Raw genomic sequence first — 15,948 nt, 5'->3', positions numbered from 1 at the left:
TTCAATCCTGGCATGCCATGATTAACTTATGAGCTTAGAGAACTCAGAAGCTCGAAATTCAAGCCTGGGTGAACTTAAGTTTAACCTGTCCTTTTGGCTCCAATTTTTGATATTTGCTTTGCCTCACAGGGTCTTCAAAAATCACCTCCAAATGTAACAATCACATCCTAACACACAACTACACTCATGCAGATAGACAACTATATGTCACTTAATTCAATAATGCTAGGTATGAAACACAGAATTTCCTTAATGTGGAAAATGAGGCCTTACAGTTTAGTCTCAACTTACTTTGATAACTTTAACCCTAACCACACTCCATTCCTGAAAGGCTATGCTCTGGCTACACTGGACTGATTACTCTTCTCTAAGACATACATGGAGGCTTCTATAACTTCAGCCCTCACTGGTCTCTTCACTTGGAAGCTATAGACTACCCTTCTCAACTGCCAAATACTTCATCTTTCAAGACTATCAAATATCTCATCTTTGAAATGCAACTCAAATATCACCTCTTTCGTGAAGCCTTCCTTGATCAGGAGGGCAGGGCAGTTAGTCCCCATATTCCCAAAGCACTCCACATGCTTTCATTTATAGTGATCATCACTGCCACCTACTTACTTTACCTACCTGTTCTCCTTGATCAGCTATGGGTTCCAAAGGTCTTGACCATGTGTTTGCCTTCTCCTTATCCCTAAGGACCTATTCCTGTGCCTGGTATAAATGGTTATCATATTGAATGCTAACATGGCGCCAAAACTAACACTTCTTAACCTTCGCTGGCAGATTGGATCAGGTCAGTCTTCCTTCATATTGTCCTGAAGTTGTGCAATACTTTCCCTAATACTTCTACCCACTAATATGAACTCTTATGGAACTGGAGAAGAAGCTGAAAGGAAAGAAGAGAAATAGTATTTAAAGAGCCTTGAATGTCATGCTAAGGAGACCAGATTTTATTTCAGAGGTTTTATGAGCAGGAAACGGATAGGAATAAGATATGTATCTTAAAACCTATGGAGCGAAAAAGGAAGTTATATTTCAAGGCAAACACTGGAGGTAGGTTACCCCCGGGGCCATTTGGATGCAAAGAGGTCACAGAGTTCCACCTGGAGGAAGTTTGTTTTGAACAGTTTTACTCAGAAAAAGGAAGTCATATTTCACTAGCAAAGACAAATTTGTTGTTGAGTTGCTAAGTTGTATCCCACCCTTTTGTGACCACATGGACTGTAGCCCGTCAGGCTTCTCTGTCTGTGGGATTTTCCAAGCAAGAATACTGGAGTGGGTTGCCATTTTCTTCTCCAGAGGATCTTTCTGACCCATGCAGTAGGTACCAAGTCTACTGCATTGGCAGGTGGATTCTTTACCACTGAGCCACAAGGGAACCCAGGGAGGCAAATTAGTTAACAATTAAAAAGTCAGTGAGAGAGGATTATAATCTGGCCTTGGATGATAGCACTGGGGATGAGAAAAGCAAAACAGCTGACACAAAAACTCATAATGAAAGCAGGTGCCTACTTTGCCCAAGTAAAACTCTGCTCAAAACAAACTTCCTCCAGGTGGAACTCTGTGACCTCTTTGCATCCAAGATGGTCCCAGGGGTAACCAGAAACAGGGAAAAAAGTCTCCATGACTGGGTGAAGGGGAAGAAGCAGTCTAAGATTAGCAAAGGTCAAACTCCAAGCCAGTGACCAAGGTTGTGGGAGACAGGTTAAGGTCCTGCTGATGGCTGCCAGCTGCAGAAGCTTCAGGAAAGAAGTTGGGTCTGTGCCCTGAGCAGAAAGATGCCTTCCTGAGTTGGAAGAGCTCTGATCAGCTTTAATGCCAGAGACTCTGATCATGTTCAGTGGTGTGTTGTTAAGGAAAATTATTAAAAAAACTGGAAGTAAGGCAAAAAGAAAACTGTGTGACCCTTACAGTCATGTTAGGACCTCTTTTAGTATGCATCTGAGAGTCACATGATACTCTTGCAGAAGAGAATTTTGTTGGACTTACTGTTCACAAACAGGGCCCAAATATTTTAAAACTCTGCCAACTTGCAGGTTATTGTATAGAAAACTGAGAAAGTGCACTTTTTGTAAGTAGAGAAGACAACATGAAATGTTACGTTTTCATGAGGACATTAATTTTGGATCTCATTTAGCAACCTCATTTTAATCCTTTTTCCACTACCAACATAAATCGTTTCTCAGCAATGCTTGTTCTGCTAGTTCCCACAATGAGTTAAATGCAACTTGACACACGCTCACCACGTGGATGAGAATTATGCCCTGACATGGTACACACATCCACAGGCCTGCCCACCTACCTCACAGGAATCAGATACCGGGAGGCAAAAGATGCCTGACATCTAGGCACAGAACGTTAGTGAAAGAGAACATGTGTCATGAAATGACATTAAGTTCAGTGTTGCAAAGAGGGCACAAGGCTGAGAGTCAGACCTGCCACTAATTCACTGTGTAACCTTGGGCCTATTACTGCCCTGTGCTGGGCCTCAATTTCACAACTATAAAATGGGAAAGTTGACCGAGGTCAGTGTTGTTTTATTGCAACCCTGCAGGTTGATGTCATATGCCTAAAGCTGTTTCTGATGAGGGTTAGGGGGAGGCTGGACCAGTGGCCTCTGGGGCCACCATTGCCACTTCTAATAGAGCAGCTCTGTTTGAGACATTGAACTATGTGTTTAAATAAAGGACTTCTCAAAAAAAACTGGTAACTGTTAAGATCTCTTCCTACTGGCCATAAAATCCCATCATTTTATGGCAAATGATCTTGGGGAAAATATCTCCTCTTAGCCTACATTTAAAAACATATCATTTAGAAGAGGTCTCACTAAGAAGGCCCAAGGCAATGGCAACCCACTCCAGTGTTCTTGCCTGGAGAATTCCAGGGACGGCGGAACCTGGTGGGCTGCCGTCTATGGGGTCGCACAGAGTCGGACACGACTGAAGCGACTTAGCAGCAGCAGCAGCAGCAGCTGAGCAGGAAGGAGTGAGGCACGGGAACCAGTGGGCAGAGGAGGGCTCTCAGAAAAGGGCAGAGACTAAAAGCCTCCTCCTTTTGCAAATGAAGACTGATGGGGACCCAAGGCCACAGACAAGAACTCTTCCAGGAGGGCTTAGATTCACTGACCTTATCAAAACTAAGGATGTGGACTCTAGCCCCTGACTGCCAAATAAAGGCAGATGCCTTCAGTTTCCTTATATAAGTAAGGAAGGATCTCTATAAGAAAGGCACTTTGTAAACTGAAAGTGATGAAAGGTTTGAAGACCTATTAGAGCAATCTTCTTAACTCTTTTATATATGTATGCCTCTGGCCTCCTCTCTTGCCAGGTCCCTGAAGGAAGCTCATCACACTTGAGATAGTCACACCCCATGCATTTCAGAGCTGGGCATACAAGGGGCTCATTGAGTATTCCCCTCATTCCACTTTGAAAATGACAAGGACACTTCTTACTAGAGAATCCACGTTCCATGTTGAAGACGGAAACCTGGCCTCTCACTTAGTGATTGGACCTCTGGGCCACACACTTGGATCCTAGAGAACTTGGTAGAGTACCTTGCCTCTTCCGGAGGCAGGGTAGAGCAGAAGAAATTAATGGGAAAATGCACTGAAGGCATGGAGATATTCCCAACTGCCAATTTCTAAAGCCACCGAATCCCCCTTTCTGGGCACTCATGAACACTTTACCCTCCTGGAAAGGCAGAGGCCAGAGGCAGTATGATACTCAGGAAAGAGCTAAATGCATGGGGTCTTATGGAGCCAGGAGAACCTGAGTTCAAACACCAGCTCTTTCATGGACTAGGTAAATGACCTCTGACAAATTCATTTACTTCACTGAGCCTCAGGTTTTCCTTCTGGAGCTATTAATAACTTAAGGAATTACTAAGATTAACAAAGATAATTTTAATTTAAAGCACCTATCACAATACCTGGCACATAGTAGACACTCAATACACATGACTTCCTTCAAGAGAGAAAGAACCAATAGCAAAAGATGACTGGAGAGATTCACGTGACACGTGGGAGTTGGGGGGAACCTAGGGGCCAAACCCCAGCCAGCAGCAGATCAGAGCTGTGAGTGATTCGGAATGGGAATGGGCTGATTTGGAGAGTCTGTTGTGCTATTCTAAGAGCATCTGGATCCTGTATCAGCCAAAGCAAATCAAACAGGAGTGCTTGTGAAGAGCTTGTTTCTAAAACAAGTGCGGGCTGTGTTATTGACACACACCCCAGGGGAATTGAGAAGACTGTTGGCAGAGATGCTAAGAAAGCTGACATGCTTTCAGTTCCAATCTTTGCTGCTCCATACGTAGCTGACCTTGGCTCTAGAGGACAAGAAAACCCTGGACAAGAGACAGAGATTCTGGCCTGAGCCTGACTCTGAGCAGGTGGTATCATCTCTCAGGCCTCAGTTTTTTTCTTTTCCAAATAATAACAATTCTTTATGTGCCTACTCTCTTATCACTATCCTCATTTTCAGATGCTGATACTATGGCTCAGAGAGATTAAGTTAATTACTGCCAGGAATTTGAAGTCAAGGTCTGCTGTCAAAGCTGGGAGTCAAAGCCAGCATGCAGGATCTCAGTTGCCCAACAAGAGATCAAACTCATGCCCCCTGCATTGCGAATGCGGCATCTCAACCACTGAAGTGTCAGGGAAGTCCCTTAGTAGTCTTTCTACTCTACTGCATCATCTTTCAGTGTTAAATGAGGGGGTCAGGCCAGGTGGACCAAGGCATTTCTAGACTTGAAAGTTTGATGATTCACAGTGGCTTGAAACAGTGGTTTCAAAAGCATTCTAAATATTACTCTAGTGCTAGCCTGGCAAGTTAAGAAGCCTTCTGTAAATGAAATCCTCAACACCAAGGGCACAAGCTGGATACAAACCAACGTGAGAGCCAGAAGAGAGCAGACGATGAAATTTTAGGAAGCCCTAAAAGGCTCTAAAGGCCCTTGGAGAATACACCGCCTAATTCATTTTACAGATGGGGATATGGAAGCTAAAAAAAGAGAAACAGCTTCATTGGCAACACCCAGAAAGCGGGTAACAGAGCACAAGCTGGGCTCTGTGCCTCATGGTCTCTCTCATACTTGATAACAACTCAGTCTCCAACCTCCCAGGCTATTCTGATTTTATCATTGTTTTTTTCACCCTCCCCCAACCCCAAATGTTGAGAGATAGGCTACTGCCCCTGCAGCCAACTCCCAGACACTTCTCATTATACTCAGATAATGACTCTTTCTAACTGTCCCTCCCTGTTGAAGCCTTAAACCGGACTGAAGGTGAGCCTTCTCTTTTGCCCCACCCCCGACTCCTTTTTTGAACCACAGACCAAGTGCCTTTGGAGGCACAGAACTGGAAGAGATACACCAGCAATTATAGAATACCTTTCTGCTTCATTCCCTCTTTTTGGAGCTGAGGAAACTAAGGTTCAGAGATATTAAATACTTCCGCAAGGTTGAGTTAGTAGTAATGTAACAATACCAACTTCTACCACAATACCAACTTTCTACCACAATCTGACACTGAACACATAATATCAGAATTTACATCAACCACGAGTGGCTTGAACACCAATCCTAGCCAGGTATTTTTTTCATCATCTCCTATTAGCACCACAATAACTGTATAGGCATTCCTCCCATTTTGCAGAAGAGGAAACTACAGCTCAGAGGTTAGTCACACAGGAAATGAATGTCCCAGTAAATTCAAATCTTTGGCTTTATAGCTTCCTCTCTTTCCCCAGCAGCACGTAGCCTGAGATTTTTAAGATTTACAACGGTGGGAAAGATGCAATTAATTAAATTTCCTGAAGACCAGTTATAACGTAGATAACACTGTCTCTTGCCCTACACACTTAAGTAAAATAACTCTTGACATATTATGCTAACTGGGGGCGTGGGGAGGGAGATGAAGGTAGAGGGTAACAGTAGAGACTCAGATAACACAAAATAATGGTTAGTTCAAAAGAAGCAATTTCTGCTTTTGTGTTAATGTGATCTTTTGTAGAATACGTTGGGGGCTTTTCTCCACATCTGCCCCATTAAGTCATAAGTCCCCTTTTTCCATGTCCTACTCATCTCATGATTCCAGCATCACATCTGCTGATGGACCTTGGCTTCCTGATGTATGATTTCCCAGCTTGAGTTTTTGATCTCTTGGCCTTATTTTTAAGCTCAGATCCTACCTCTCTGCCACAGTCAATGGCCTTAAAATTTCCCTCTAGGAGCTGCCAGTCCCTCCTCTGTCAAGTTTGTTGCTCCAGCGGACAGAAAGATCCTCTAATCTTAATGAAAACTGGGGAAGGAGGGGGACACAGGGCCTAACGGGACCCAGAGTCTTTTGCATACTACTCCTTTCCTCTAAGTAAGCTTGACCTTCCTGTTTCCTATGACAGTAACCCTCAAGAAAGCCAGCTGCCTCTGGAACCAAAGTAATAAAATGTGGGCAAAATTCCTGGATGGGGAGAGAACAGAGACAGCTGCATCTAAGCTGAACTGCTCTCAAGCTTCAGAGTTTCTCCACAGAAACCCCTGGAAGCCACTGGATGATTAACCCTGGCAATGAACCCCCACTTTACATTAAGCTGCAACGTCCACTTTGGTCAGCTGTTCATGACCCACACCTTGAAGGGCAATAGTGTACTGCCACGGCTCCTGCTCTTCTCAGGCTGTCCCAGTCCCTAGGACCATAATTACTAACATTAATAGTCCCTTACATGCATATAGTATCTAACAGTTTCATATAGCACTTATTTGAGATGTGTCTTTCGCAGCTGCTGGATAAAAATTGTTATTTCATGTCTACAGATGAGGACGTGAGAAATAGATTCAAGGGATTAGATCTGATAGAGTGCCTGATGAACTATGGATGGAGGTTCATGACACTGTACAGGAGACAGGGATCAAGACCGTCCCCAAGAAAAAGAAATGCAAAAAAACAAAATGGCTGTCTGAAGAGGCCATACAAATAGCTGTGAAAAGAAGAGAAGTGAAAAGCAAAGGAGAAAAGGAAAGATACACCCATTTGAAAGCAATGTTCCAAAGAATAGCAAGGAGCGATAAGAAAGCCTTCCTCAGTGATCAATGCAAAGAAATAGAGGAAAACAATAGAATGGAAAAGACTAGAGAGCTCTTCAAGAAAATTAGAGATACCAAGGGAACATTTCATGCAAAGATGGGCTCAATAAAGGACACAAATGGTATTGACCTAACAGAAGCAGAAGATATTAACAAGAGGTGGCAAGAATACACAGAAGATCTGTACAAAAAACATCTTTCCAACCCAGATAATCATGATGGTATGATAACTCACCTGGAGTCAGACATCCTGGAATGCGAAATCAAGTGAACCTTAAGAAGTATCATGATGAACAACGCTAGTGGAGATGATGGAATTCCAGTTGAGCTGTTTCAAATCCTAAAAGACGATGCTGTGATGCTGTGAAAATGCTGCACTCAATATGCCAGCAAATTTGGAAAACTCAGCAGTGGCCACAGGACTGGAAAAGGTCAGTTTTCATCCCAATCCCAAAGAAAGATGCAATGCCAAAGAATGCTCAAACTACCGCACAATTGTACTCATCTCACACGCTAGTAACGTAACGCTCAAAATTCTCCAAGCAGGTTTCAACAGTACGTGAATCGTGAACTTCCAGATGTTCAAGCTGGTTTTAGAAAAGGCAGAGGAACCAGAGATCAAATTGCCAACATCTGCTGGATCATCGAAAAAGCAAGAGAGTTCCAGAAAAACATCTATTTCTGCTTCATTGACTATGCCAAAGCCTTTGACTGTGTGGATCACAATAAACTGTGGAAAATTCTTCAAGAGATGGGAATCCCAGACCACTTGAACTTCCTCTTGAGAAATCTGTATGCAGGTCAGGAAGCAACAGTTAGGACTAGACATGGCACAACATACTGGTTCCAAATAGGAAAAGGAGTACGTCAAGGTTGTATATTGTCACCCTGCTTATTTAACTTATATGTAGAGTACACCATGAGAAACACTGGGCTGGAGGAAGCACAAGCTGGGATCAAGATTGCCAGGAGAAATATCAATAACCTCAGATATGCAGATGACACCACCCTTATGGCAGAAAGTGAAGAACAACTAAAAAGCCTCTTGATGAAAGTGAAAGAGGAGAGTGAAAAAGTTGGCTTAAAATTCAACATTCAGAAAACTAAGATCATGGCATCTGGTCCCATCACTTCATGGCAAATAGATAGGGAAACAGTGGCTGACTTTATTTTTCTGGGCTCCAAAATCACTGCAGATGGTGATTACAGCCATGAAATTAAAAGACACTTACTCCTTGGAAGGAAAGTTATGACCAACCTAGACAGCATATTAAAAAGCAGAGACATTATTTTGCCAACAAAGGTCCATCTAGTCAAGGCTATGGTTTTTCCAGTAGTCATGCATGGATGTGAGAGTTGTACTATAAAGAAAGCTGAGCACCAAAGAATTGATGCTTTTGAACTGTAGTGTTGGAGAAGACTCTTGAGAGTCCCTTGGACTGCAAGGAGATCCAACCAGTCAATCCTAAAGGAAATCAGTCCTGAGTATTCATTGGAAGGACTGATGTTGAAGTTGAAACTCCAATACTTTGGCTATCTGATGTGAAAAAAAACTGACTCATTTGAAAAGACCCTGATGCTGGGAAAAATTGAAGGCAGGAGAAGGGGATGACAGAGGATGAGATGATTGGATGGCATCACCGACTCAATGGACATGAGTTTGAGTAAACTCCGGGAGTTGGCGATGGACAGGGAGGCCTGGCATGCTGCAGGCCATGGGGTCGCAAAGAGTTGGACAGGACTGAGTGACTCAACTGAACTGAACTGAACACTGAGGAAACTTTTAAAGGGCACAAATAAGTACCCTTATTTGTAAGCGTACTTATTTGGTATCTGCCTTTAAGCCTTATATCGGTGATGCAATCAAATTTCTGCTTAGAATCTCAGTCATTAACAGGAACTCCAAAGCCATCTGTCTCTGAAGTCTGTGAGGTGGGCCATGGTCTCCTCTAGCTCTGTATCAGGCAAAATCTCCTAGGAAAGTAGAGAAAGCCTGGTTTTCCATGTATCACATCACCACCAACTAAACTGTCCACATCTTAGGCCTGCCCCAGCCAGCATGGGGGCAAATACCCTTTGTTTGAGGGCGAGGGATCTCAGGCCCACCCACACAAATCTCAGGTGGTGGTGGGGCACCTGGGGCAGGCAGGATCCAGGCTGCCATGTGCTATGGGTCAAGCCCTAGACCCCTTCCTGCTGGTGGCACAACACTGTGGACCACTTGTCTCCCCCACTGTGTCTCAGTCAGGCCCTCCCTGAAGCTCCAGATAGTTCTCCAGAGACTACTACTGAGGAGCATGTGACAGTCTGCAGGTCAGTCATGCCTGAAGAAGAGTTTCATTTCGGATGCGAGTGCCTTAAAAAAGTAACTGAAGACTTGAGAAACTAGAAAAAGAACAAACTAAATCCAAAGCAAGCTAAAGTTAGGAAAAACAAATATTAAAGTAAGAGATCAGTGGAACAGAAAAACAATGAAACCAAAAGCTGGCTCTTTGAAAAAAATCAACAAAATTAAACCTTCAGTAAGGCTGACCAAGAGAAAAACAGAGAAAATACAAATTGCCAAAATCAGGAATGAAAAAAGGGTTATCACTACTCAAAGGGTTATCACTACTGACCTCCTAGAGTTAAAAAAGATTATAGGACAATACTATGAACAACTTTAAGCCACAAAATTAAACAACTTAGATGAAGGGGACAAATTCCTAGACACACACAAATTAACGACGCAAAAGGAAAAAAAAAAAACAGTACATCTGAGTAGACCTACAATGAGAACTTTTGAATTAGTAATTAAGAATCTTCCAGCAGAGAAAAGTTCAGGTCCACATGGCTTGTTCTATCAAACATTTAAAAATGAAGACTTCCCTGGTTGTTCAGCGGTTAAGAATCTGCCTGTCAATGCAGGAAACTTGAGTTCAGTACCTGGTTCAGAAAGATTCCACATGCCTCAGGGCCACTAAGCCCATAAGCCTTAACTATTGAGCCCAGGTGCCTAGAGCCTGTTCTCCAGAAGGAGAGAAGCCACCACAATGAGAAAGAAGCCCGTGCACCACAACTAGAGATAGACCAAGTGCACCAACAAAGATCCAGCGAGGCAAAAATAATTAAAATAAGAAATATATTTCTAAAAAATTCAAAAAAGAAATCACAATCCTTCACAAACTCTCCCAGAAAACAGAGGGAAGACTCTCCAGCCTAAGAGACCAACCAGTATTACCCTGACACCAAAACCAAAGATATAACAAGAAAACTATAGTGACTGACATCTCTCATGAATACAGGCAAAAATCTTCAACAAAATATTAGTAAACCAAATCAAGACCATACAAAAAGGATTATACACTATAGCCAAGTGGATTCATTCTAGGAATGATGTTGGTTTAATATCCAAAAATCAATTATCATAGTTCCATGTTAGTAGAATAAAGGATAAAAAAACACACAAACAAACAAAATTCAACATCCATCCATAATAAAACCTCTGAATAAACTAGAAATAGAGAACTTACTTAGCCTCATAAATAGAAGTCTACCAAAAAGCCCTGCAGCAAACATCATACTTACTGGTATCACACTTAAGTACTCAGAAAGACTGAATCCATTCTCTTTAAAACTGGGAACAAGGTAAGAGTGTCTGTTTTCAACAATTCTGTTCAACATATTGGAGGTCCTGGCCGATACAATCATGCAGAGGGATTTTTTTTTAATGGATGTTAGATTATGTCATTCATCTACTCAAAAATATCCAGTGGCTTCCTATTTCGCTGAGAATAAAGCCCCACGTGATCCAAGTCCTTGTCTACCCTGTGACTTCTCCATAATCCACTCCTCCTATTGCTCAATTCATCTCTAGCTACACTGGTCTCCTTTGTTCCTCAAAACATTAAGCATGCTCCTATTTCAGGGCCTCCAAAGTTACTGAACTCTATGCCTGGCATGTTATTCGCCAAGATATACACAGAGCTCATACTACTTCATCTTGTACATATTTCTGTACAGATTTTAGTTTCTCATGGAGGCCTTCTTTCATCACATGGTCCCTCCCTATTCCCTTTTCCTGCTTTATTTTTCTTCATACATATTCATTTGTTTATATTACACTAGAATTTAGGCTACAGGAGACAAAACTATTTTCTTCACTGCTACATTTCAAACACTTAAAACTGTGCCTGGCACATAGTGGACACTCAGTAAACAGGCACTGAATGAATGGATATCTTTAAAAGGAAAAGACATTCATATTCAAGAGAATGAATAAAGGCAGGGTTGGGGCCGGTGGGGTGGGTGGAACCACTGTCCCAAGAGGCTGAGAAGGACTGGGGTTTTAGGCCTCGGCTGAAGAGTTAGTGTAGAATAATAGAAAAAACTTGGCTTTTTAGAGCCAGATTCTTTTAAATTCTAAGTTTATTAGCTCTTCCAGTCACTGCCTGTGTGTCCCTCTCTGCTGCTGCTGCTGCTAAGTCGCTTCAGTCGTGTTCGACTCTGCGACCCCACAGATGGCAGCCCACCAGGCTCCGCCATCCCTGGGATTCTCCAGGCAAGAACACTGGACCGGGTGTGCCCCTCTCTTAAGTCTCTATAATTTATAAAATGAGAATATCACCACCTACCTTTCAGGGTGTGATGAAAAGAAAATCAATTTATGTAGAGCATTCAATATAGCATCTGATACCACAGCAGACACTGCAAATAATTAAACATTCTTTGATACTACTGGCCTTCAAGAACTACCTTAAAAATTACCTAGCCCTACCTTACTGAAGTGTACAGATGTCTACAGGGCTGTTGCCCTTGAAGTACAGCCTTCATACCCATTTTGACTTTTCTGTCTTATCTTCTTCTTTTATATCTCCCTTACAGTTGGCTTTCAGCTCTCACCTCTGCTGCTGCTAATATAGCAGCTCCTCCTCCCCTTTATATGCCCTGTTCTTAATCTTCTGGGGGTTTAGAAACCAGATTGTTAAGCTTGTTACAACAACACATAAAAATAGGAATAAATTAGCACTGTGCAAGGTATTAAGGATAACAATGCTTTGCTACCTTTTGTTTTTTAGCTGGATTCTGGAAAATTGAGGATGTTAGATAAATAAGCTATTATATGAGTATCAGTATATTATACAGTTTTTTACATGGAACCATTCATATTTTAAAAGAATCAACAATGGAACTACTTAGCAGGGCAGTTGTCATAAGAACAGTAAAATCCAAGCTTGATGCCCAGGCCATGGAAAGGCCAGAAGCTAAAGAACATTAGATTAACCAAGACAAAAGAGATGACAGCCAAGTGTCTGGAGACTTAGAAAAGGAGGGAAGGTTGGCCAAAGTGGATTTCCAGGAGCCTCAGGTGGAGGCATGGATCCCTCTGTGGACCCTCAGGCGGGCAGTGGGAAGAACAGAATGTCCCTTACTACAGAACACGAAGAGAGTATGAAGACCTCTATCACCAGCCAAGGGCGAGAGAAATGGTGGGAAAAGTGCAATGATCACGGCCTCTGATAGGATATGAGGCTACAGTATACATGAGTTTTCACTAACAATAGTGAGGGGTGGCAGTAGGTAGGGAACCTAGGGCCAAAATAGGAACAGCCCTCCTGGTCTAAGATAACAGTAGGTAACAAAGCAACATCCCAGTGGAAGCAGTCAGCGAATACAGACACATGCTGGGGATGGACTCCTGAAAACAACCATAATATCTGTACTGGCCGTGGACTTGCAGCCAGGCTGTGAGAGTGCATTTAAACCTGTACTCCGCAGCCTACATGCTGCAAATGATGGCTGCCAATGCTGCCTGGTTCTGTCTCTGTGCCCTGCAAAGACTGAATTTGTGGAACTTTTCAACTTTTTTCTGGTAGGGCCTGCAGCAGGAGGAGAGGAAGAGAAGAGCATGGGAGAAAATTTACAGTGTAGATTTCCAAAGCAAAACCTTCCCTTTTGCCTTTGGGGAGTGGGGTGGCTAAAGGTCAGGGACTGAGAATGCCAGAGATACCTATAACACTTTCTTCTCACTTCTCTCACCTCAGTTTTACAATTCCCAAAGCTTTCCAACTTGCATTTCCCATCTGATTCTCTACAACATCCTATATGGTTGGTGTACACAAAATAAACATGTGAAGGTACATGGAGGCACTCTAACAACTTAAAAATAGGGAAACAGATTATCCAAAGGTAACTATTGAGAGAGACAATAAACCCCCAGGTTTTCCAACTATAAGTCAGCTCACCAGGTCCCTGTCCATGCTACCCCAAGTGCTCATGGGGTCCCAAGTGTTATAGATGTTTTCTTCTCCTTCCACTCATATTTAAGCCTGGGTCTCCGCCTGCTTGGAGGTTCCTTCTTCCAGCCTCTTGGCCCACCTCACTAAAAATGTCCTTGCTCAGAAGGGACCCCCAACTCCTGCCTGCCTTGCTGTGCCTTTCAAGTAACTAGGCCTCCTTCCTGAACCCCTAAGAAGGTCTGTCTTTTTGAATTTTATAAGAAAAATCATGATTCCAAGGAGATTAGCAGTCCAAAGAAAGCATGCCAAGTCAGAGAGAATGGTATTCACAGACTGACCTGGATTCTAAGATCAGCTTTATCGATTTCCAGGCGTAAACCCTGGGCATATTACTTCAGTTTCCTAAGCCTCAATTCCCTCATCTATAAAATGGGATTTTATATAGTATAAATGAGATCCATAACACAACTGATTCTTAATATGTTGATTTCCCATCCTATTTCACCATCTGCAGTCTTCCTTCTAAAATTTGCTGGACTTTCCCTTCACAAAGCCCCACTCTAACACTCCATCCCCAGCTCCACTGATGATCCATATTCTGCAGGACTGATAAAACCACAGGATTTCCCAAAACTGAGTCTGGGCTTGGTAGGTCACACTCAAGACTGAAATCAGAAAAGTCTATGAAGGGCTATGAAGTCATGTTAAGAGAGCTTGTGGGAGATATGAAAAGGCTATGAAGGCAATGGCACCCCACTCCAGTACTCTTGCTGGAAAATCCCATGGACGGAGGAGCCTGGTGGGCTGCAGTCCATGGGTCACTAAGAGTCAGACACGACTGAGCGACTTCACTTTCACTTTTCACTTTCATGCATTGGAGAAGGAAATGGCAACCCACTTCAGTGTTCTTGCCTGGAGAATCCCAGGGATGGGAGAGCCTGGTGGGCTGCCGTCTATGGGGTCGCACAGAGTCGGACACGACTGAAGCGACTTAGCAGCAGCAGCAGCATGAAGTCATGTTAAGAGAGCTTGTGGGAGAATGGGTTTAGCTAGGTCCTGGATACCATGCAGCAGAAAGTAGCAGGCAGAAGCCAGCAGGAAATGAGCGTGCTTTTGCTTTATTCATGGCAAGTGATCCCAGACTGTCTGCCTATGACAGTCTCTTAGGCACGGAGTAGGAGAGTAATTACCTATAAGTTACCTGTACTAAGGGTAAAAATAAGCCCCAAACTAGTCACCCTATATCTTGGCCCAAGCTTGCCCAGGTACCCTCACTCACCAGTAGCAAGGCTGAGCTCAGCCAGCAAGTTCTTCTTTTGTGTTACAGGGTCAGCACCAACTGCCTCAGGGAAGAGGGCTCACCTAAAACAGAGAGAAGTCAGTCAGGGTCTTGCTCAAAACAGGCCTGAGCTTAGGTCAATGCATGCATTTGAAGTTCCTGCCCTCACAGGTCTTGCAACCTAGCAAAAAAACGGTTAATAAACAGTTTCAGGTTGTGCTAAGGGCTATAAAGAAAAATAAAGCAAAGCAAGGAAAGAAAGAACGACTATGAGTGAAATGAGGTCTATTTTAGATAAAAGTCAAGGAAGACTTCTCCAAGAAGCAGTCGCTAGACAGAGACCCAAGTAAGGGGGTGAGATCTGCAAAGATCAGAGGAAGAGAGCTTCAGAGAGGGGAAATAAGCACAAAAGCCCTGAGGCAATAATGGGCAAGAGGAAGTCTGTTACACTAAGAACAAGAAAGTCTACAGAACTAGAATGTAGTGACGGAAAGAAAGAGGTTCCTCCAGGCTTCCAAAACTTAGAACCCAGATGGGACAAACTTCCAAGCACTATGATGTTGACTTCAGTTTTCTCCACTTACCCCGTCCTCTGTTGGGACAGAGAAACTCCTATATTATTACTTGGAATGTGGGGTAGGAATGACTGGGGTACAGAGAACAGTAGCATAGTGCCAAGCCTCGTTGTAAACACTTTGCTTGTATTAACTCATTAAATCTTTAGGAACTCTTGTAAGGTTGGTGTGGTATTACATTCTTCACTTTTTCTAAGGAAAAACAGATACAGAGATGCTAAGTAAATTTGCCCCAAGTCACACAGCTAATAGATGGCAGACTTGGGGCTTCAACCTGAGTTCAACCTCCAGGGCTTGCCTTCTTAATCATACATTATACCACTTCTCAAAAAACAGAAGGAAAAAAGAGAAAACGCATGCTCTAGTCCTGGCTGACATGACTCAGAACCCTCATTTATACCCAACGCTGGGATACTCTCCATTTACTTGCAGTCCAGGCTTTTTACTAAACACCAGTTGACTCCTGAGTCCTTCAGCCAGGTAGTTCCAAAGGATACTGTGAGCACAAAGCTATGATAATCACCACCACCACAACAGTCATTTAACTGCCATAACATTTAAGGCACACTTTGAAATCGTCTAAGTACTGGGTTAAGCACTTTACACGTACTATTTTATTTCCGAGAAGGAATGACAGCTGCTGTAAGACCTGGGCAGAAGGATCTGGGGTCAGGGCTCCAGGTATGAGCAAAGTAGCAAACACAAGGAACTAAAGGACCTCTGCAGGCTGGGGTTAAAGCCCAAAAGCAAGCCCCAAAGCGGAGGCACTAAGAGGTGGGAGGTAACAGGAAAGGAC

At 43.1% G+C, this 15,948-nt stretch overlaps 1 protein-coding gene across 2 annotated transcripts in view; it reads right to left on the bottom strand.

Moving 5' to 3' along the window:
• The window catches only part of RALY (RALY heterogeneous nuclear ribonucleoprotein), an 85,533-nt gene that overhangs the window by 33,594 nt on the left and 35,991 nt on the right, over positions 1 to 15,948 (bottom strand). For both annotated transcript variants that reach the window (XM_068986720.1, XM_068986721.1), the window contains exon 2: positions 14,578 to 14,660. The gene's annotated coding sequence lies outside the window, so the exon portion shown is untranslated. The remainder of the gene's footprint in view (positions 1 to 14,577; positions 14,661 to 15,948) is intronic.

This window comes from Capricornis sumatraensis, chromosome 15, assembly GCF_032405125.1.
Source record: "Capricornis sumatraensis isolate serow.1 chromosome 15, serow.2, whole genome shotgun sequence".
Taxonomy (NCBI): domain Eukaryota; kingdom Metazoa; phylum Chordata; class Mammalia; order Artiodactyla; family Bovidae; genus Capricornis; species Capricornis sumatraensis.
The sequence above is the reverse complement of the archived record's forward strand: the minus strand, read 5'-3'. Positions and strand labels throughout refer to the sequence as shown.